The sequence below is a fragment of the Pristiophorus japonicus genome, chromosome 5 (genome assembly GCF_044704955.1).
Source record: "Pristiophorus japonicus isolate sPriJap1 chromosome 5, sPriJap1.hap1, whole genome shotgun sequence".
In the NCBI taxonomy this organism is placed as follows: Eukaryota; Metazoa; Chordata; class Chondrichthyes; family Pristiophoridae; genus Pristiophorus; species Pristiophorus japonicus.
Genome location: NC_091981.1, coordinates 64,111,266 through 64,134,629, shown reverse-complemented (window position 1 = coordinate 64,134,629; position 23,364 = coordinate 64,111,266). Strand labels below are relative to the sequence as shown.

Here is a 23,364-nt window from a genome sequence, read left to right as displayed (position 1 = left end):
ACTTTCTCTGATCAATAACCGGCTCCCACGGTTAAGCTGTTCCAAAGTGCGGCCGCCCCATAGTCCATGAGAACTGACTACACGTGTCTTCACAGAAAAAGTATGGACAGAATCCTGAGACAATGATCGTCGGGTTTCATGGCGCCGTATCTTGGCAAATGCCGTTCCAATTTGGATCGGCTCTGTGAGGTCCTGTGAAGTGCCTTGAAACTTTTACTACGTTAAAGGTGCTATATAACTGCAAGTTGATGTTGTTGTCGTACAGAGGCATAGAAGGTGGAGGCTGAAAGAGAGCAGACTTTATAAACCCTAAGAGCCCCTGGCATCAGACACTGATGGGACAATGTCTACTGCTTCAGTACTAACTACCTAGATATGATAAGGAAGTAGTGAATGAAAGGCATGTGGTTACCCTGGTAAATGCTTACTGAATTTGCTGTAATACTGCGACTCAGCTGGAGGTTTGTGTGGCACATCAACCTGATCACCTTCCCCATTAATGCCACGATCCTTAGAGCTGCAGTAACTCATACATCCTGCAACAGTCCAATATGCAAGATCTTTTCCATGTCGATGAGTGGATTCTGGCTAGTTTGTTTGACTTGACTGATGATACCAATTACTGTAACAACCAAGGGCTGTCGAGTGCAACATGAAACTCAGGGTGTTCATTGAGCAGTTTATTGAGTTTTGAAGCAATGATTCCACTGCCTGAATCACTCGATGGCTCTTGATAATAGATTCTGGAGAAATATCCAAGGTTGTGATGGTGTGCGGCATGTTCCATGATGTCACAATAAAGAGAGTCATATGCATGCAGAAGACCAATGAGCTGCAGCCTTCAGGGGATCATGCAAATGAAGAGGGACTCAAGGATGTAGGTACTGTGGACAAGGTGTTACTGCTGGGCAACCAGTAGTATTAGCAGAGTACCAACACTGTCATTGTTGAAATGTCCTGGAGGAAATGATGATTGTTTCTTCTGCTTGTCCTTTGTAATGGCTGCCAGGTGCTTCTGACCTAATGAAGACAGCATTCCTGTGGGACAGGCCTCATCTCATTGAAGGTGAAATTCAACTTTGGCGGAGGCAGCAATGGATTAGTCACCCATTTTCCTTTTCATTGGCTTAAAATAAATGCTATGCAATAGAGTACAGTTTCCATTTCAATCACCTACCTTAGTGACTTCTTTTGAGACACAGCCTTGACATGTTGCGTCATCTTCATCAAATATGAAGTCAGCAGGGCTTGATTATAACACACAACCCAAAAATCCAAGGTTGGCATGCCAACGCTTCATCCATAAGCAAGAGACATGCTTTTCTCTTATGGGTGGCTGCCATATTCTATCTAATTCCTCCGCTCTCTGCTGTTTAGCAGTCGCAGTCACAGTCACTTTCATCACCGTTATTAGGACTGCTAAGGCATTTAAAAAGGGGTGGGGGCTAACAACTACTGTGCTAATTGGCTTGTTTTTTGAGCAGCAGGAAAGCAAATGGATTGGACCACTAATTATTTGACTTATTAATGGAATTACCAACGAGTAAATGGGGAGGAATTGGCCCCAGAAGTGAAAATTATTGCAAGATTAAATATATAGAATTGAGATGCAACCTCTTGACATGCTCATAGATTATGATTACAAACTGCAAATACAAATTCAGTTGTTTGGCACATTTAGCCACATGAAATTCTGTTTTATTTTGAAAATGTACACCAGAATTTCTGTAGAAAGTTGGATTAGTGAATACACAAGTATTATTTTGAATGGGAAAAATCTAGTCATCCCCAAATCTATGGGAAAGGCCTTGCAGCTCTGTTTCCGAGTTTTATTATCAGCTTTTTATTGATGTTTGTGATGAAGTTTAATATACAATTAAAAAAATCCTTTTAGACAATATGTTTCTGCAATATTTACAGTAAATATTAAAGTAATTGAACCATGACATAGTTAAACAATCTTGTTTTTAAATAAAAGTATCATGGTACCAATATCCCCCTTATTTTTCGGGGGGGGTGTGGTCCCTTTAAAGGGCTTTGTGTCCCATTCAACATTTCACACTGCAAAATCTCCAATTTGAAAAGTCGGTTCTGGTCTGCGCGGGACCTCCAGACAGTTGCGTGGCTGCGCAGCTTTAAGGGAACTTTGCATGGTACCTAAGGTATTTTTAGCTTGAATGTCTGAGTTTCACCATTGTCGCTGACTCAGAAGCTTTATTATACAGATGTGAGTACCCCTACCCTTAATGTTGCCTTACTGACAACTAATGGAGATACAGACTGATTGTCTGAGGTTACTTGTTGCACTTTATCTGATGTGGCTGGTCACCCAGATATTTAACTAGCTTTATCTAAGCATTTCATTGATGCTGTAGGTGCATCCTGCCATAAGAATTGACTTGTTTTGTCCATATAATACATGAGCCTTCACCATTTTCTGCATGGCCACATTTCTGTGGTTCATGTGAAATATTCAATGGAACAACTTATGCAGTGTCAGCATGAACAATAGTATTTGGGCAACGGGGTCTAACATATGAGGTGCACATTTTGGGGTGACCTCAATAACAGCTAACATGATATACTGCAATACCTAGCAGGAGTATGTGATCAGGTCAGTGAATGCTGCTTATATTAGTTCAACAAGAATTCAAGCTAAATCGGTTCAGTTCTCCAGAAGCCTGGTATTGCTCAACTGAGCACTGACTTGATAGCTTGGCTACACTGTGCAGTATTTTAAGAGGCATCCTGCTGCCGTATCACTGCGTCATTCCAGGATGCAATAAAATAAAACAGGGTCTTCCTGATGTTTGGTCTTCGCATTTGGTTTGCCGCTGGTTGCGCAAGATTGCATGTCGGAAACTGGCAACATGCACCCTTCCAAAACCAGTGTGCAAACAGCTTGAGGTTTTTCTTCTAACACATTTCTGGCGGGCATTGTAGGAAAAACACAAGTGTTTAAATTCATAGAAGATGAAGTGGAGTATCACCATCACGGAAAACAATGATATCCATGTGGAAAGCACTGAAAGATGTAATGACATTCGGAAATTGCCATTGTGTTATAGGTGATGCCATTGTGAAGAAACTGATAACATAGAAAAAAGAAAGAAGTCCCATTTATATATAGCGCCTTTCATGACCTCGGGACTTCCCAAAGTGCTTTAAGCCAGTGAAGTACCTTTGAAGTATAGTCACTATTGTAATGTAGGAAACGCGGCAGCCAATTTGCAAAAAGCAAGGTCTCAGCAAACAGCAATGAGATAATGACCAGATAATGTGTTTTTGTGCTGTTGTTTGAGAGATGAATATTAGCCAGGGCATCGGGAAGAACTCTCCTGTTCTTCTTTGAAATATTGCCATGGGATCTTTTACATCCACGTGAAAGATGTTCCAACAGGTCTCGCCTCTTTCCAGCTATTTTAAACCTTTTTGTTGGCCAATAAATCTAATAAACCACCCCTCTTTAACAGGAGACAGCATACATAATCTTGACTTTTATCTGTTCTTTTTTCTGCCCCTTTACCATTTAGGGGCGGGGGTGGGGGGAGGTGGGTGTGGTGGTGGGAGAGATTTTCTTCTTTATGCTGTGGAGTAAGAGTTTGATCGGGTGAAAGCCCTTATCAAAATCAGGCACAAGCTGCTCACAGTTTTCCAGCCATTCATTTTAATGTGGCAGCCATTTTGTGCACAGAAGTGTCCCACAAATAGTATTGAGAATATATGAATGACCAGTAGATCTGTTTTTTAGTGGTATTGGTTAATCATAGAAGTTTACAGGATGGAAGGAGGCCATTTCGACCCATCGTGTCAGTGCCGTCCAACAAGAAGTTATCCTCTTTCCAGCTCTAGATCCATAACCCTGCAGGTTACGGCACTTCAAGTGCCGATCCAAGTACTTTTTAAATGTGGTGAGGGTGTCTGCCTCTACCACCCTTTCAGGCAGTGAGTTCCAGACCTCTCCAACCCTCTGGATGAAGAAATTTCCCCTCAAATCCCCTCTAAACCATCTACCAATTACTTTAAATTTATGCTCCCCTGGTTGTTGACTGCTCTGCTAAGGGAAATAGGCCCTTTCTATCCACTAAATCTGGGCCCCTCATAATTTTATATACCTCAATGAGGTCTCCCCTTGGCCTCCTCTGTTCCAAGGAAAACAAATCCAGCCTATCCAATCTGTCCTCCTAGCTAAGATTCTCTACTCCCGGCAACATCCTCGTAAATCTCCTCTACCCTCTCCAGTGCAATCATGTCCTTCCTGTAATGCGGTGACCAGAACTGCATGCAGTACTCTAGCTGTGGCCTAACTAGTGTTTTATACAGTTCAAGCATACCCCCCCCCCTCCCCCCCCCCCACCCTGCTCTTGTATTCTATGCCTCGGCTAATAAAGGCAAGCATTCTGTATGCCTTCTTAATCACCTTATCAACCTGGCCTTCTACTTTCAGGGATCTGTGGACATGCACTCTTTGTTCCTCTACACTTCTGTGTTCTACCTTTTAATGTGTATTCCCTTTCCTTGTTAGCCCTCCCCAAATGCATTACCTCACACTTCTCTGGATTAAATTCTATTTGCCACTGTTCTGTCCACCTGACCAGTTGATTTGATATCCTGCAGTCCGCAGCTTTCTTCTTCATTATCAACCGCACAGCCGATTTTAGTATCATCTGCAAACTTCTTAATCATACCCCCTACATTCAAGTCTAGCTCATTGAAGTACATCATAAAAAGCAGGAGACCTAGTACTGAACCCTGCGGAACCCCACTGGAAACATCCTTCCAGTCACAAAAACACCTATCAACATCAACCATTACCTTTTGCTTCCTGCCTCTGAGCCAATTTTGGATCCAACTTGCCACTTTGCCCTGGATCCCATAGACTTTTACTTTCATGACCAGTCTGCCATATGGGACCTTATCAAAAGCTTTGCTAAATCTATATACACTACATCATATGCTTTGCCCTCATCAACCCTCCTGGTTACCTCCTCGAAAAATTCCCATAACAAATCCAAGCTGACTGTCCTTGATTAATCCATGTCTTTCTAAGTGAAGATTTATCCTGTCCTTCAGGATTTTTTCCAGTAATTTCCCCACCACTGAGGTTCGGCTGACTGGTCTGTAATTACTCGGTCTATCCCTTTCTCCCTTCTTAAACAAAGGTACCACATTAGCAGTCCTCCGATCCTGAAGCCAGAGAGGATTGGAAAATGATGGTCACAGCCTCTGCTATTTCCTCTTTTGCTTTGCTTAAAGCCTGGGATACATTTCATCCAGGCCTGGGGACTTATCCATTTTCAAAGCTGCTAAACTTCTTAATACCTTCTCTCACTCACTTTTTATTTTATCGAATATTTTACACTCCTCCTCCTCAATGGCAGTGTCAGCATCGCCCCTCTCTTTTGTGAAAACAGAAGCAAAGTATTCATTAAGAACCATACCCACATCTTCTGCCTCCACACACCGATTACTCTCATGGTCTCTAATAGGCCCTACCCTTTCTTTAGTTATCCTCTTGCTCTTAATATATTTATAAAACATCTTTGGGGTTTCCTTGATTTTACTTGCCAAGAATTTTTCATGCTCTCTCTTTGCTTTCCTAATATCCTTTTTAATTTCAACCCTGGACTTTCTAAGCCTCCCTTTTTTTCTTTATCCTACCCCGTATGTCCCTCGACATCCAGGTAGCTCTAGATTTGTTAGTCCCACCCTTTTTCTTTAAGGGCACATATATGGCCTGAACCGTCTGGATCTCTTCCTTGAATGCCTCCCACTGCTCGGACACTGATTTACCTTCAAGTAGCTGTTTCCAGTCCACTATGGCCAAATCACCTCTCAGCTTAACAAAGTTGGCTTTTCCCCACTTTAGAACTTTTATTCTTGATCTATCTTTGTCCTTTTCCATGACTACCTTAAATCTAACTGAATTATGGTCACTGAATTAAGGGAAGAATGTTGGCCAGGACACACAAAGAATTTTTTCTGAATAGGATCTTCAATGTCCACTTTAGGCAAAGGAACAGGTTGACAGGGCCTTGTTTAACATCCGTCTCATCTGATGGATGGCACCTCTGACTATGCAGCACTCCCTCATAGTTTCATTTGCTCCAGTTCTGGAGTGGAACTTGAACCCAAAACCTTGTAACTCAAAAGCATGAATGCTAACAAGCTGACAGAAATATCTGTCTTCGATTAAAATGAGAAACCATAATATTTAATTCATTTTTAAGGGATATTGGGAAATGTCCATATTTTGTCTGCATCATGCAAAGCTGTCTGGGGTCTGAGAATTTTTTGTGTGTCTCTATTCCCTTGATAGATGTGTGAATGAGAATAACTGCAGGAGATCAACTACAAAAGTCAAAAAATATTTAAAAATTGGTTGAAACTCCATTGAGACAGGTTTTGCATTACATCAAATGTTCTCTTCTAGTTGCTTCTGGCAGTGAATATCTCAATTACTGGTGTTCGTGTGACCAGTTAATTGCAATGAATAATTGCTTAATTAGAGATACTTTGTGCAATCTAGTCCTTCCAACAGCAAGCTGTAGTTTTGTAGCAGATATGTTAACTTGGATGGTCAGATATCTGTGAAATAAACAGTGATATAAACTAAAATGACAGCATCTTATTAAGGTACACTTAATAGAGCAGAAGCAATGTAGTTGGGGGAAAACGGGAGCATTCTGTCTTTGAAAAACATGGTACACTGGAAGGGGCACGTACTTAATGTTCAAACTTCGACATCGTGAACGTACATACTATTTGGCAAATGTATATAATCCATGATTGGTAGCTGCAGAGCTAGTGACCTCATCTTGCTGACAACAGATCATACAACCTTCCAGCATGTGCAGCCTGAAAACTATAGCCAGTATGCATTGCTGCATATTAAATACTAACGGCATTTGATGTCTTTAGTTCCAGAATTTAACTCTGAGGATTACAGAGTGACTATGCTGCAGTGCATAAATCCGAAGACTGAGATTGTTAACTACAAACACAAGATCTTTTCTGAGATCCCATTGGCAATATACTAATCCGTCAAACAAATACTAACTGCAGTGCTCTGTCACTATTTTAATATTTGGCTTGATTTACATGCTGGTAACTCAGGCAACCCTCTTCTTCATGAGAAATCAAAAATCCGTACGTCGTGCCAATGATGTCACTTCCGCAACTGTGAGTCAGCAATTAATTTTAAAAAGCTATTTCATATCATGTGACACCATTTAGTCCAATTACACTCAAGGTGCTAGTTCAAGGGTATACAATTGTGCATTACTGGTAATGTCTGTAATCTTAGGGGAAATCTGCTATTTGTATGCCTCAGATCTAAACAACAGTCACTGAGTACACACAAATATAGTGTCTTCAACCCACAGGTCAGAAACACCTCTTTGCATGTGGGGATCGATTTATTACAATAATCAAAACTATATCCTCCTTCAATAAACAGTACTTCAACCCATTTTTGCTGTGCGGGTGCATACTTTACCAGTGACTAAGTTCCTTCAAGGTTTAATTCTCAAATGTATTAGTGCAAAGAAATAAATGGGAGTAAATGCATGTGATTTTCACAGGTCCAAAATGTACAGTTGTATATTTTCTTGTGCTGTAGCTTCTAACACTATAGCTGCAACCTAAATTTAACTAACCCATACTCTTATCTTACTGTGATTTGCTTTGTTGAAGATGTGGTCAGTTTTTTTTTAAAGCAGTGTTCCAAATTTTGTTTCTCTGCAGAGATTTTACGCCCAGATCCCTATTTCAGTCAAGCAGTTATAAGGTGCAGATTCCTATCAGTACAGTTACCCGAGGAGAGCGGACATGTCCCACCCTCAATCGTTTCATAACCTCAAGATCTAGAAAGCCTAGTGGGAGGTGACTTGCTTTAGTTGAGCTAAACTTGGAGAGTATGACTGTATGTGTGAAGGAGGATATTCTAGGCATTGTGCTACTGGTTGTAGGGCTCACCGCAGTAATGCATTGTCAAAAGGAATAAATACTTGGTACCATTTCGTAATATAGAAAAAAATATGCCTTAGACCAGGGGCTATCATTTGCTCTGGCAGTTAAAGATAATGTATACTTTAACTGTATGTTAAAGGAGTAGTAATTTTGTGACTTAGCATAAGTTGAATAGGAGTTAACTTTTGCCCACATTACTAAACTCGGCCTTGTACTTCTATTGCATATTAACCCATTGACCCAACATGTTAAGCAGTAATTAATTCAGTATCTGCTCATGATTTCCTTTATTCCTACATCATATTGATCATCATCAATGTAAAGCTGGTAGAGCAGAGTGGGAGATCTATGTTAAAGTAGAATTCTTTTGGTGAACTCTGCAATGTGGATGTCACTTGAATTCTGTCCGTACTTGAAGTAGCAGGAAGAGGAGCAGCAACAGCAGGAGATCAAGGCCTGGGAGACAGAATTTTAGGATTGCAAAATGCAGTACGAGTGCTGCCAACATGTCACCTTCCAGGGTCTCGAGGAACAGCATAGAAAAAGGTTGCAGGCCAATAGGAATGTGATCTCAGATCTGTGTCCGCTTCTACGACCGGACTTGCTGCTGTGCTACAAGATCCAAATGGCATTTTCAATGGTAGTAAAAGTGACTAACCCCCCATCAACTTCTACACCACTGCATCCTTCAGGCACCTACGTGACACATCAGTACATGGTACACTGCTGCATCACTGAAGTAACAGATTACATCTGATGTCACGTTCTGACAAACTTCACATTCAACAACAGCATAGAGAACCAGTTGGAGAAGAAAAGCAAAACTCATCAGTTGTGTGGATTCCCTAAGTACAAGTTGACTTTGTTCGTATTCAAACGAAAGGCCTTCCATTTTATTCCCAGAAAGAATTACTGCTCCCTCAATGTACAGATCCTGTTCAGCATAAAAACTTACACCAACCGTAAAACTTCTATACTGTAATTTTTTTTTTTCTGTGGCGTGCTCATGATGCCATTAAAGGAATCAAGGGTTCCCCAGCTGTTCGTTGAATGGGAAGACAAAGTGTAACATTGGATTCTGCAAAACATGGCTTGTCCAGTCCAAGCACAATTGATAACACCTGTGCGGAACTCCCTAGACATTTTAATAAATATTATTAAATAAATATTACTAGTATGTTTGGACTGTTTTGGTGGTCACTCGCAATATATATGGGATAAAGCTGATAGAATTTAGTATGTTGCTTGCTACACAATATTGCCACAAAGTGGCATACAAATGCTTGCTAAAGAACAGCTACAACAAGGCAGGCCACAGTGAGAGGGGAAATTAACCCCTCCCAGTAGCACACCATCTAGTGGCTGAAGTGACACAGATGTTATTGGGCAGCAATTGCTTGTCTTTCTGCAAACTGAAGCACAAAGTGAAGAACTCTGTAAATAGATTTTAAATAATGAGCTTCATTTTTCTCATTGTATGTGCAAGGCATTTGTTTTTACAACAAACAACTTGTATAGCACCATTACTGTAGAAAAACATCCCAAGGCCCTTCATGGAGATGTAATCAAACAAAGCTGAACCCCTGAGCCAAAAAAGGGGACATTAGGAAAGATGACCAAAAAATTGGGTAAAAGGTGGTTCTGAAAGGAGGAGTGCGAGGTTAGGGTTAGCGAATTCAAGAGCACGGGGCCTAAATGGTTGAAGGTATGGCCACGAATGGTGGGGTGAAGAGAGGGGGGATGCACGAGATACCAGAGGTGGATGACTGATTTTTTTTTTGGGGGGAGGGGGGTTGCAGATAGAAAGGAGTAAGGCCATAAAGGGATTTAATTATGAGGATGAGAATCTTAAATTAGAGATGTTGGCGGCCAGGATTCAATGTAGGTCAGCAAGAACAAGATTGATGGGCAAGCAAAACTTGATGTGGGTTAGGATATGTGCAGCAGAGTTTTGAATGAACTGAACTTTAGTGTGGAGAATAGGAGGATGGCCAGGAGAGCATTAGAATAGTTGAGTCTAGAGGTGCCAAAGGCAAGAACGAGGGCAGCGATGTTTGTAGCAGCAGAGGCAGCTGAATGGATTGTCTTAATCTTGGTGACAAAGGGGTCTACGAGCTCCTCACTTGCAATTCTGTTGGAGGTGAAGGTAGAAGAGGCAGAGAAGAGAAAATTGAATTTTATATTAGAGAGTAGTGACTGTAAACTTTACAGGGTTCAGCACGCTTTTACTAATCTATGACAGTATGTGTGCAATATGTTTAATGTGATGTGTATCTGTACTGTCACTTTATGCTTTGTGAACTCATGAGCTGTATTCTGTTCCATGTACTACTAAATTATTCCTAGTGGAAGCAATGTGTGGAGGATTCCTGAGATCTCTTCTGAGAGCTACTTGCAATTCTGGTAATCCTGCCTGTGTGCTGGAAATAGTTTATCCTATTCAGATTGTGATGGCCTGGATGCTTTGATGCTTCTCCTGGCAATTACCCAAAGTCAGGCACATGTAAGGGAATGATGGGCACTTGAGAACCACCCACTTTGTTCTGTGCTTCTGCATGCAAGACACTACTGGAGACTGAATCATCATCATCATCATCATCATCATCATAGCCAATCCCTCGGAATTGACAAAGACTTACTTCCACTCTTAAAATGAGTTCTTAGGTGGCTGAACAGTCCAATACGAGAACCTCAGTCTCTGTCACAGGTGGGACAGATAGTAATTGAGGGAAGGGGTGGGTAGGACTGGTCTGCCACCAAGCTCATGGTCTACAGGGCTGTTGTAATACCCTTCTCCTGTATGGCTCAGAGACATGGACCATGTACAGTAGACACCTCACGTTGCTGGAGAAATACCACCAGCGATGTCGCCGAAAGATCCTACAAATCCCCTGGGAGGACAGATGCACCAATGTTAGCGTCCTCAACCAGGCCAACATCCCTAGCATTGAAGCACTGACCATACTTGATCAGATCCGCTGGGCAGGCCACACTTTTCGCATGCCAGACACGAGACTCCCAAAGTAAGCGCTCTACTCAGAACTGCTTCACAGCAAACAAACCAAAGGTGGGCAGAGGAAACATTACAAAGACACCCTCAAAGCCTCCTTGATAAAGTGTAGACTGAATCACAGCTGTGGCCACAGGTCTCTGTGAGCAGAGACCATTGCACTGCTGTGAGGTAGCTGGCTCCCTACTTCATAGTTATTCCTCACATGTTTCAAAGCACTGGCCTTTATATAACCTTGGACTATAGAGCCCAATACCTCAACATTGGGGAAAACAATTTCCTCTGGTGGGAGAATCAAGGACAAAGGAACATAATCTTAAAAGTAGAAACAGGCTATTCAGGAGCAAAATTAGGAAGCACTTTTCCCACACACACGGTTGTAGAAATCTGGAATTCTCTCTCCCAAAAGGTTGTGAATGCTGGGATAATTGGAGCTTTCAAGATGAGATAGATATATTTTTGTTAGGGTATCATGGAATTTGGAGCAAAGGCAAGGAAAAAGAGTTGGTGTAGATCAGCCATGATCTAATTGCTTCATGGAGCTGGCTCAAGAAGCCTAAATGGCCTCCTCCTGCTGGCATATTCATATTAGAATAGTGTATGCATATTAAAAGATCTAGCAGGAAGAAATGCAACATATCTTGCTAACTGAGAATGGAAAAGCAGGTTCCGCACATTCATTTAATGAGATCTATCTGTGCATAAAGATAATTAGTGAAAAACTTTTTGCAGTTCCTAATAACTCTGCCTGCCTTTTCTAACGTTGTAAATAGTTCAAAAGAATCTTCAATCCCTGTCTTATGTGCTCCACTTGCATCAAGATACAGCTAAATTTGGGTTAACATCTGATGAGAAACTATTCCGGTAAACATGGCTCACATCTGCAACTTCCTTGGATAACTATTTCTACCAATGTAAGATAACCATATATAGCAATGTCAAGTAATAGATTGTTAACTCGTGTAGTAGTGTCAGATAGTCGACAGTGATCTTTATTGCTTACTGTGGCATGTTTCTTTAAATTGAACACCTTTTCTGTGCATCCCCCAGGCAAAGTTGGTTGTAAAGATTGCATTGTCCGCTTGCCATTCCAAGTAGTAGAGGACAATTTATCTGTTTCCTCACACCATCCACAATAATCTGAAGGGACTTGTCAGTAAAGTGGGTCTGTCCATGATTTACTCAGTTCATCAGTACACCAATTTGTAAACTGGATAGCAGGACTGATGCACTTAACGTTATTTACAGTGCTTCTCTGCTTAGTAAGAGAATTGATGGGTTGTTCAGTACCATTATTGCAGCTTTTTCTGATTGGCTGCTTAGCTGTGCACTAGTTGTAACACCTCAAGAAAGTGCCCTGAGTAAACTTGTATTCCTGCAAGTGTGCTAAAATAGTAACTCGAGGTTAATGCCACTGCCCCCACCCCCCACCCCCAAATGAGTTGAGTGGATTTTTGTCCTCTACTTCATATTCACCAAGGAGGTAGGAGTGTTTAGGCTTGTCCTCAACTCTAAAAACTGAAGTTACATTCAAAGTAAAGTTTAAAATGGCCACTGCCCATCATCAAGGCAGTGTATTCCAGGAGATTGGGCAGTGTATGTGGTCAGAAGACTTAAAAGGTGCACACCTATACATGGTAAATAGAAAGAACAATGAAACATTTCTGCATTTTCATAGAACAGGCAAATGCTGTTGGTACAAGGTACAACCTTTTAGCCTGGCCTGAGACAACAGGACCTTTACAAAATGTTCAACTACACCTCTAATACACTGACCTAGGCTCCTGACTATTGAGAAAGGCATGGCCTTCAACAATTTCAAGCCTGCTATTAGATAAGGAAAAGTCTTAATTGGAACCTTACCAGGAACCAGTTTCCAGATAGTGTCAAAGCAAGTTCCCCTTTTAGAAGAGACTTTTGAACATCCAGTGACATCGAGCAGAGTTACAAATTGGCAACAGAATCGTGATGCATTCCAAGATTGAGGGTCAACACCTTCTTTGTAGTCCTGGATCCTTGGCTTCTATGAAACTCTTGACAGCTCCGTTTGTTGGCACAGTCTTAACATTTTCCATTATAATTGATAATTATGTGGGCAGGATGATGTCATGATGTAATAAATTGCAGTCTGCAGTCCTCCAGCTAGATGAAGAGCACAGTGTATCGATGCTTAATCAGCATGGGGAATATTAGTATTATGAAGGACTGCCTGTCTAAGCATAAAATGCTTTTTTTGTAGAATATTACTGCAACTTAACATTTTAAATCATTGTGTTCAAAATGTTCTTATTGTATATTCAGTGTCATGTTAAAACCTAAATTTGTCAGTAACAACATATGTGCAAGATGGTTTTTGGGTTGTATTTGTAGACTGGTGTGTAATTTTATATTTTAATGTCACTTCTCCAATCGTGCCTAATCTTTGCGATTAATTACTTCTCATAATAGTGGTGATGGTGGAATATTGGTCATGAACCTTTTATATCTTCCACACATCACAAACTTATATTTTTATTAATGTCATTTTAATCGTGCCTTCAAAGCATTTTGCAAAATAATGTAGATTATTGATTTAAATGACACAATTAAATGGTGACAGGTTTTCCTCAGTATGTAATATGACGACATTTACTGCTTTCTAATGTACTGCATTCAATAATGTGTGAGCATTTTAAAAAGAGGGAATAAGTACAACAGCAAAAACCAGAAAGATTTGTAAGTGTAAAAAAAAATGACATGCAAGATTAAATAAAGCACTGGTTCACTCCTGCCATTTTCAACATGGTGAGTTTCTGAGTTTAGTTGGAAGGGGAGGAGAGGAGCAAATGACTAGTCGAGGTAATCCAGTTCCTTTAGAGAAAAGGAGAAATCAGAGACGGCTCAACCTATATCATCTTAGTCCATGTCACCTTAGTACCCTGATCATAACAGGCACTGAAAAATCCTTATAGCCAATATAGACCATTCTTCTGTTTGGGAAGTACCATGGAGTAAAAGGCTGAAAAGCAGAGAAAAAAATAGGAGAAATTAAACTTCAGTAAGCTGAAAAAATGCTCCCCTCTACTCAGCTCACCAGGAGATTACGAGGGCTACTATCAATATCAAATATTAACAAAGAAAGAAATTATTCTCAGAATATCCCAATTGCTTCACAAACAAATTACTTTTGAAATCCTGTCCTTTTTATGTAGACAAATGCAGTAGCTAATTTGCACACAACGGGGTTCAACAAATATCAAATAATATGACTAGCTAGTTAATCTGTTCTTGATGGTGTTGGGTGAGGAATAAATATTGGTCATGACAGGTTCTTTTTCAAATAATTGATACTTTACATTCAACTGAACAGGCAGATATCTCAACTAAAAGATGGCCAATCTGACAATGCAGCACTCCCACAGTATTAAAGTATCAGCCTAGGCTTTGTGCTTTAAGTCCTGGAGTGGACTTTGAACCTCGAGTTTCTGACTCAAGATAAGAGTGCTACCAACTGAGCCAAGCGGATATACAAAAGCACTGAGAGTATATATTGTGACATGAATTAAAGATCGATTGTAATTTTCATCAAGCCTCCGATTACAATTGGATCTTTAAAACAAGGCTGTAGTTCTTCCTTGGGTTCGGTCCTACTGCTATGTTTCTGTAGTTGATGAGCTCCATTGTCAATGATCAGTCTCCGGGGTCAAATTTTCATTCACATTTAGGAAGTTGACTGTCAGAACACTTGGTGTGCCAACCATATTTGTTCTCCACCACAACAGCAATGAAATTTTCATTCACATTGTGAGTAGAATGAATGCTAAGGTCATTAAAGATACCAGACACTCAAGATTGGCTATAAAAAGAGCTTCTAGATATAACCAGTAACTAACAGGTAGCATTGCTTCAGTTACTTGTTCTAATTATTTGCAGGAACAGTTATTAGCTGTTGCCATTTTGTTTTATGATGCTGCTCATTTGAACAGTCATTATTTAGCAGAGAATTATAACTTGCATAGAGAACAATAGGCATCTGGGAGTAATTACAAAATGTAATCTAATCCAGGGGTTTAAATGACATAATAAATTGCGCAAGTGAATCTTGGGCAGTTCATACCTCAGATTTTTGTTATCAATAATTGTCAATACTAGTTTCAACTGTTCACATCATTGGGTTAACAATTGCGATGTAATTTGTATCTGATTACTCAAATTCTATGGCAACTTCATATTATGAAGGTTTTTATTCAAAGTAAGATCTCTGTTACACTGTAATTGTTATGATGATGAATAGAGCCATGTTTTGAACAACTAATAATGTAGGTTGTAGACTTGCCTCCCTGAGTGAATTAGTAGTTTGTGTCAGTGAATATTTCAACATAGTTCTTTTGATGAAATGGTTATTAGATGTCACATTAATGTACATTGAAAATCAATATAATATACAATTCCATTAATTACACTATTGTGAGAGGTTTTTCTTTGCACAGCTATAAATACCTCATTACAGTATCATTTCCTATTAATTTATTATGGTTATCGTAGTTTAACCATTAGCCTCCCATTTACATACCTCTACTGGGATTAAATGCATTTTCAGATTTTGATTTTAAATGGAGCAAAGTTAGGGAAATGGGCTATTGTATTTTATATCATCATGATATGTACCCTACACCATAATACTGGACTTATCTTGCATTTTGCATATATTATATATTTAAGATCCTTCAAATGCTGGGAGGATAAAGGCGCCACCTAGGTGATGTCAGTGGTGGATGTACAATTGCCTTCAGTGGCTCTGGGCTAATGAAATGAAAAACGAATTAATCTAGGTTCCTGGTCCTGATTACCTTAAGATGACTTCTACTGGAAAGCTTGTAGTAGACTTGTGGGTGAGGATAGGATCAGGGTAGGCTGTGAGACATCCATGGTCAAATATCCTACAAACAGAAGGGGCTAGATTTTTGACAGATTTGCAAAGCGCAAAAATTACTTTTTTGGTGCACAACGAGTCGCACAACATTTTACGCCTGGGTGGAAATTTTGGCAGTGTTTTTCGGTGGCGCTAACATTTAGTGCCCGCCCGATGTTTTCACTGTTTGGATGACATCAATTGGCGTGCAATGCTGCGCTATCGTCCCGGGCGGAAAATTCAGCGATACCGCCCGATTTACCATCCACCCAGGAACCTGCCAGAAAAAATCAGATGGATCCAGGGCACAACTGGCGCCATCTTGAAAAGGGAGCAGAAGTTTAGTGCATGAAAGGATCTGGAGAAGAAGGCTACGTGTTACACAGTAAGTTTTATGTGAGTTTATAGTTTCTTTTAAAGGTTATTTAAGGATATTAAAAAAAATGGGGGCTATAACTATGTCAGCCATTATTCCTGGCTGCTTTTTCTATGCAGCGTCGAGTTGGAAAAAGGCTTATTGATGAGCATTGTAAGCGTAATCGAAGAGGTCGCAGAAGTATGGTGAGGAAGTCTTACCACCTCTCTTCCCCCCCGCACACCACCCCATCCCCCACACCACGAGTTTACAGGCAACAGCACTCATACCTGCAGCTCTCTGAGGCACAGTGCATTAGAAGGCTGCGCTTCCGAAAAGAGGCGGTCACAGAGATATGCCAGTTCATAAATGCAGACCGACAGCCTACCAGCGGCAACAGGACTGCACTGCCCGTCGAGGTGAAGGTGACTGCAGCAATTGCCTTCTATGCCTCCGGCTCCTTTCAGGCATCAGCAAGGGACATATGCTCCAATAAAAAAGGGAAGGTGGCTCAACCGTGGCCATCAAGGGAAATCAGGGATAGTATTAAAGCCAAGGAAGTGGCATACAAATTTGCCAGAAATAGCAGTGAACCCGGGGACTGGGAGAAATTTAGAACTCAGCAGAGGAGGACAAAGGGTTTGATTAGGGCAGGGAAAATGGAGTACGAGAAGAAGTTTGCAGGGAACATTAAGGCGGATTGCAAAAGTTTCTATAGATATGTAAAGAGAAAAAGGTTAGTAAAGACAAACGTAGGTCCCCTGCCGTCAGAATCAGGGGAAGTCATAACTGGGAACAAAGAAATGGCGGACCAATTGAACAAGTACTTTGGTTCGGTATTCACTGAGGAGGACACAAACAACCTTCCGGATATAAAAGGGGTCGGAGGGTCTAGTAAGGAGGAGGAACTGAGGGAAATCCTTATTAGTCGGGAAATTGTGTTGGGGAAATTGATGGGATTGAAGGCCGATAAATCCCCAGGGCCTGATGGACTGCATCCCAGAGTACTTAAGGAGGTGGCCTTGGAAATAGTGGATGCATTGACAGTCATTTTCCAACATTCCATTGACTCTGGATCAGTTCCTATGGAGTGGAGGGTAGCCAATGTAACCCCACTTTTTAAAAAAGGAGGGAGAGAGAAAACAGGGAATTATAGACCGGTCAGCCTGACATCGGTAGTGGGTAAAATGATGGAATCAATTATTAAGGATGTCATAGCAGTGCATTTGGAAAGAGGTGATATGATAGGTCCAAGTCAGCATGGATTTGTGAAAGGGAAATCATGCTTGACAAATCTTCTGGAATTTTTTGAGGATGTTTCCAGTAGAGTGGACAAGGGAGAACCAGTTGATGTGGTATATTTGGACTTTCAGAAGGCTTTCGACAAGGTCCCACACAAGAGATTAATGTGCAAAGTTAAAGCACATGGGATTGGGGGTAGTGTGCTGACATGGATTGAGAACTGGTTGTCAGACAGGAAGCAAAGAGTAGGAGTAAATGGGGACTTTTCAGAATGGCAGGCAGTGATTAGTGGGGTACCGCAAGGTTCTGTGCTGGGGCCCCAGCTGTTTACACTGTACATTAATGATTTAGACGAGGGGATTAAATGTAGTATCTCCAAATTTGCGGATGACACTAAGTTGGGTGGCAGTGTGAGCTGTGAGGAGGATGCTATGAGGCTGCAGAGCGACTTGGATAGGTTAGGTGAGTGGGCAAATGCATGGCAGATGAAGTATAATGTGGATAAATGTGAGGTTATCCACTTTGGTGGTAAAAACAGAGAGACAGACTATTATCTGAATGGTGACAGATTAGGAAAAGGGGAGGTGCAAAGAGACCTGGGTGTCATGGTACATCAGTCATTGAAGGTTGGCATGCAGGTACAGCAGGCGGTTAAGAAAGCAAATGGCATGTTGGCCTTCATAGCGAAGGGATTTGAGTACAGGGGCAGGGAGGTGTTGCTACAGTTGTACAGGGCCTTGGTGAGGCCACACCTGGAGTATTGTGTACAGTTTTGGTCTCCTAACCTGAGGAAGGACATTCTTGCTATTGAGGGAGTGCAGCGAAGGTTCACCAGACTGATTCCCGGGATGGCGGGACTGACCTATCAAGAAAGACTGGATCAACTGGGCTTGTATTCACTGGAGTTCAGAAGAATGAGAGGGGACCTCATAGAAATGTTTAAAATTCTGACGGGGTTAGACAGGTTAGATGCAGGAAGAATGTTCCCAATGTTGGGGAAGTCCAGAACCAGGGGACACAGTCCAAGGATAAGGGGGATAAGGGGGATAAGGGGGAAGCCATTTAGGACCGAGATGAGGAGGAATTTCTTCACCCAGAGAGTGGTGAACCTGTGGAATTCTCTACCACAGAAAGTTGTTGAGGCCAATTCACTAAATATATTCAAAAAGGAGTTAGATGGTGAGAAAGCAGGAATGGGGTACTGAAGTTGCATGTTCAGCCATGAACTCATTGAATGGCGGTGCAGGCTAGAAGGGCCGAATGGCCTACTCCTGCATCTATTTTCTATGTTTCTATCTCTCATTATGCTACACATTGCTGCATTCGGCAGGTGACTGCTGCACCGTGTGTCGGCTGGCCCGTGCTGCCCCTGGGCCCTCGACTCTTCTGGGCCCCGATCACATCCCTCTACGAACTCTTGCCGCTCCTTCATCCCGACCTTGCCACTCCTGCTATACCTATCCGCACTGCAATTAGCCATCACCCTCCTGCAGCAGCACGTGCTGCTCCCTGAAGTGGCATGCCGCCGCACACTGCTCCCTTTAATGGCCCCGGCCTGCTGATGGTCTTGCAGGCCGGGACCGTGCCGATTTCTGGGCCGGGCCACACTCTGATATGTGTCCGCACTAGGTCCATGCAGCAGAGATGGTCTCCAGTTGTCTTGGTTAATCCTTGCCACTGGACCAAGACCTAGCTCTGTCAAGCCCGTGTGGTGGCTGGTGTGTAACAGCCACCACACATTAAAAAAATCCACACACAGGCATCTTCTACCCTTCAAGATGTAGTTCGGGATATGGAATATTAGATCCATCATTGAAATAGTTGTGAACTCATCCCTTTTCGGCGTGGAAGCAAGTCTTCCTCATTTCGAGGGACTGCCTATGATGATGATGACTGCACTGTACGCATGCAGGATGGACTTCATAAACTTCCCAATGACCAAGGAGGCCCAGAATGTGAGGTTGTAGATTTTGGATGAATTGTTGGCTTCCCCAAAGTTGAGAGTGCCATTGACTGTACGCACGTCTGTACAAGCACCTTTACTCAATCTAGAGGTTTACCGAAACCGAAAGGGATTCCACACCATGAATGTGCAGATCGTCTGCATCAATGCCCAATATCCAGGGAGTATCCATGATGCTTTCATCTTGCAGAGAGCAGTGTCTCATGCCTGTTCGTGCGTCAACCACAAGGCTAGAGCTGGATACTGGGGGACAAAGGTTACGGCCTCGCCACCTGACTCATGATCCCCCTCCAGAACTCTCAGACAGAAGCCAAGCATCAATGAGAGCCATATAGCTACATGCAACATCGTCGAACAGACAATTGGAGTGCTCCAGCAGCGCTTCCGATGCCTGGACCACTCTGGAGGCTGTCTATAATACTCCCCATATCAGTTTATTGTGGTGTGCTGCATGCTGCACAACTTAGCCATCATGAGGGGACAGGGTTTGCCAATGGGGATTGCAGGACCACCTCAGGAGAAAGGGGGAGGAGGAGGACGAGTCAGGCGAGGAACTCATGCCACCACCACCACCTCCTCCACCACAGGGGAGGCCTCGTGCAGCTTTCGCTACTTCAAAAGCCTTGTGTCAGCAGCTCATAATTCAGTGCTTTGCTTGAAGAGTGAACGGCACGTTTGACCGTTACCTGGCTATTCTATCCCACCATGTTGATTATTACCACTATTATTCCGCAAATGAGATACCACACAGGAATGGTTAAGGTGAACAAAATAATTTAATAAACATTGTAAACTTGTTAAACATAATTTTGAAACTTAGAAAATTTGAACTTGAACAGAATTTGTAAACTTTTATAAAATAACAAAACAAATCAACAACAACCTCTGCACCGAACATCTTTTACCTCCAGCTCTTCCCCATCACCCTAACCCTCCCTCCCTCGCATCATGACCCGACCCAAGTTGGCACCAAGATTTCATGCAGCACGGCGGCCAGAGTTGTGCTGTATTGGGGGCAAGAGACAATGGAGAAGCCATGTGTGGATTCACTGGAGAAGCTTGGGGTATGGAAGGCCCAGCTTCTGAGTGGCAAGCCTCTTTTGCTTGGCATCGCCACTCAAAGGTGATGTGGGTATGGATGTGACACTGAGGACTGCAGTGTCAGAGATGGAGGCCATCAATTGCACGTGGGCATTGACAGCCTCGCAGCTCGCTCAGACAATCTGCGACCTGATCTCCATCAGATAGTGTCGCGATGTTTGCGGGAATCCTACCCAATACCTCTAGGAGCTGTCAGGTGAGCTGGACGCTCTCCCTGGACCGTCCCACCATGTCCAGTTGTACGTCCACCTGTCTGTCAGCAGACCAGCTTTGCCGACTCACCCTCCGGAGAGACAGCATACGGGATTCAACCCTGGGAGTGCGTTGCTGCATGCCACTAGAACTCGGGGCCTCGGATGGATGAAAGCCCGAGAATGATTCATCCTCGGACGAGGCGCTGTCCGGAGGGAAAAGAGGTGTCTCTGCCCCCCCCACCGGGGGCTGCTCTGTCCACTCCTTTCCTTCAAGGCCCTCGCCCTCCACCTCCCACTTGACGGCCTGAGGTGGAGGCTTCCATTGAAGGATTTGGCACCAGCGACTCCTCATCTGGAAATAGAAAACAACAGACGAGTGGTTAGCAGCAGGGGAGGGGGCAGGGTGACATGAGTAAGGTCACATAGCACATTCTCATTTGAAGGACTGCCGCTACTCCATTATATTTGGTCCAAAGACATTGCATGACATTGCCCAACCCTAGTCCACAGACACTACATCACATTGCCCCAACCCAGCCCAGGGAGTGTGCAGGACTTACCCTCACTATTGAACGAGGGGGTTAGCACCCCCATGGGTAGTTGCCCTCCCTGAGGTACCGATCAGACCAGCCACACTTTCCTTGATGTCTGTCAGAGGCAGGCTTTGGGGTGGACCGCCGCCTGTCCACCGCTGCTCCCGACGGTTTTGGGACATCTCTCCCTGTAAAGATGACAATGGGAATGGTCACCAGAGGGCCCATCTGCTCTTGTGGCACACACAGATAGCCACCAAAAGCACTTATACCATACTGTGTACATTTAATACAGTCCTCTGTTTAATGGCCCTGGAAGTTGCATGTGGTTCACGAGGAAGACATTGAACTGCAGAAACATCTTTTAAGATCTCAGAAAGCAATCTTAATAATATGTAAAGATCATTCATGGCAAATAAGCTGCAACACTAAGCCTACCTATACCAACAGTACGAGAACAAATAGTGCCAGATTTATAATTTAAGTAATGAAGGAGTGCATCAATAAAAATGTTTCTTTAACGACCCTGCAAAGGTCATTAAACCTCTTGTGGCACTGTGTGGGTTCTTCGGATAGCGTCGATATAGGAGACCTACTCACATATGCTGATCCAAATTCTACGAAAAACCACTGGGAGGGGTTTACTTGCACCCGTCCTATTTAATTCTGCACAACTCCTTTCAACAGCAGTGACCAGGGCTTCGTTTGCCTCACTACTGCACTTTAAGAACATAAGAAATAGGAGGCCATTTGGCCCCTCGTGCTAGCTCCGCATTCAATAAGATCATGCTGATCTGATCATGGACTCAGCTCCACTTCCCTGCCCGCACCCCATAACCCTTTACTCCCTTATCGTTTAAAAATCTGTCTATCTCCGCATTAAATACATTCAATAACCCAGCTTCCACAGCTCTCTGGGGCAGAGAATTCCATAGATTTACATGCCCTCTGAGAGAAGAAATTTCTCCTCATCTCAGTTTTAAATGGGTGGTCCCTTATTCCAAGACTATGTCCCCTATGGGTGGAAATATCCTCTCTGCATCCACCTTGTCGAGCCCCCTCATTATTTTATAAGTTTCAATAAGATCATCTCTCATTCTTCTGAACTCCAATGTGTATAGGCTAAACCTATCCTCATAAGTCAACCCCCTCATCTCTGGAATCAACCTAGTGAACATTCTCTGAACAGCCTCCAATGCAAATATATCCTTCATTTAAATACGGTGACCAAAACTGTATGCAGTACTCCAAATGTGGCCTCACCAATACCCTGCACAGTTATAGCAAGACTTCTCTGCTTTTATACTCTATCCCCCTTGCAATAAAGGCCAACATTCCATTTGCCTTCCTGATTACTTGTTGTACCTACATACTAACTTTTGTGTTTCATGCACAAGGATCCCCAGGTCTCTCTGTACTGCAGCACTTGGCAATTTTTCTCCATTTAAATTATAATTTGCTTTTCTATTATTTCTGCCAAAGTGGATAACCTCACATTTTCCCACATTATACTTCATCTGCCAAATTTTTGCCCACTAACTTAGCCTGTCTATATCCCTTTGCAGATTTTTTATGTCCTCCTCACAATTTGCTTATCCACCCATCTTTGTATCATCAGCAAACTTGGCTACATTACACTCGGTCCCTTCATTCAAATCATTAATATAGATTGTGAATAGTTGAGGACCCAGCACCGATCCCTGCATTACCCCACTAGTCACTGTTTGCCAACCGGAAAATGACCCATTTATCCGAACTCTCTTTTTTCTGTTAGTTAGCCAATCCTCTATTCATGCTAATATATTACCCCCAACCCAGTGAGCTTTTATCTTGTGCAGTAACCTCTTATGCGGCACCTTATCGAAAGCCTTCTGGAAATCCAAATACATCTTATCCACCCTGCTCCTTACATCCTCAAAGAACTCCAGCAAATTTGTCAAACATGATTTCCCTTTCATAAAACCATGCTGACTCTGCTTGATTGAATCATGATTTTCCAAATGTCCTGCTACTGCTTCCTTAATAATGGACTCCAGCATTTTCCCAATGACAGGTCTATAGTTTCCTGCTTTTTGTCTGCCTCCTTTTTTTAAATAGTGGCATT

At 42.5% G+C, this 23,364-nt stretch overlaps 1 protein-coding gene and 1 long non-coding RNA gene across 9 annotated transcripts in view; one reads left to right on the top strand and one right to left on the bottom strand.

Moving 5' to 3' along the window:
• Positions 1–23,364, top strand: part of atxn1a (ataxin 1a) — a 399,635-nt gene that overhangs the window by 161,693 nt on the left and 214,578 nt on the right. The window lies entirely within an intron of this gene.
• The window catches only part of LOC139264368 (uncharacterized), a 33,763-nt gene continuing 31,673 nt past the window's right edge, over positions 21,275–23,364 (bottom strand). Inside the window, exon 3 of the long non-coding RNA XR_011593330.1 lies at positions 21,275–21,448. This is a non-coding gene — a long non-coding RNA (uncharacterized lncRNA). The remainder of the gene's footprint in view (positions 21,449–23,364) is intronic.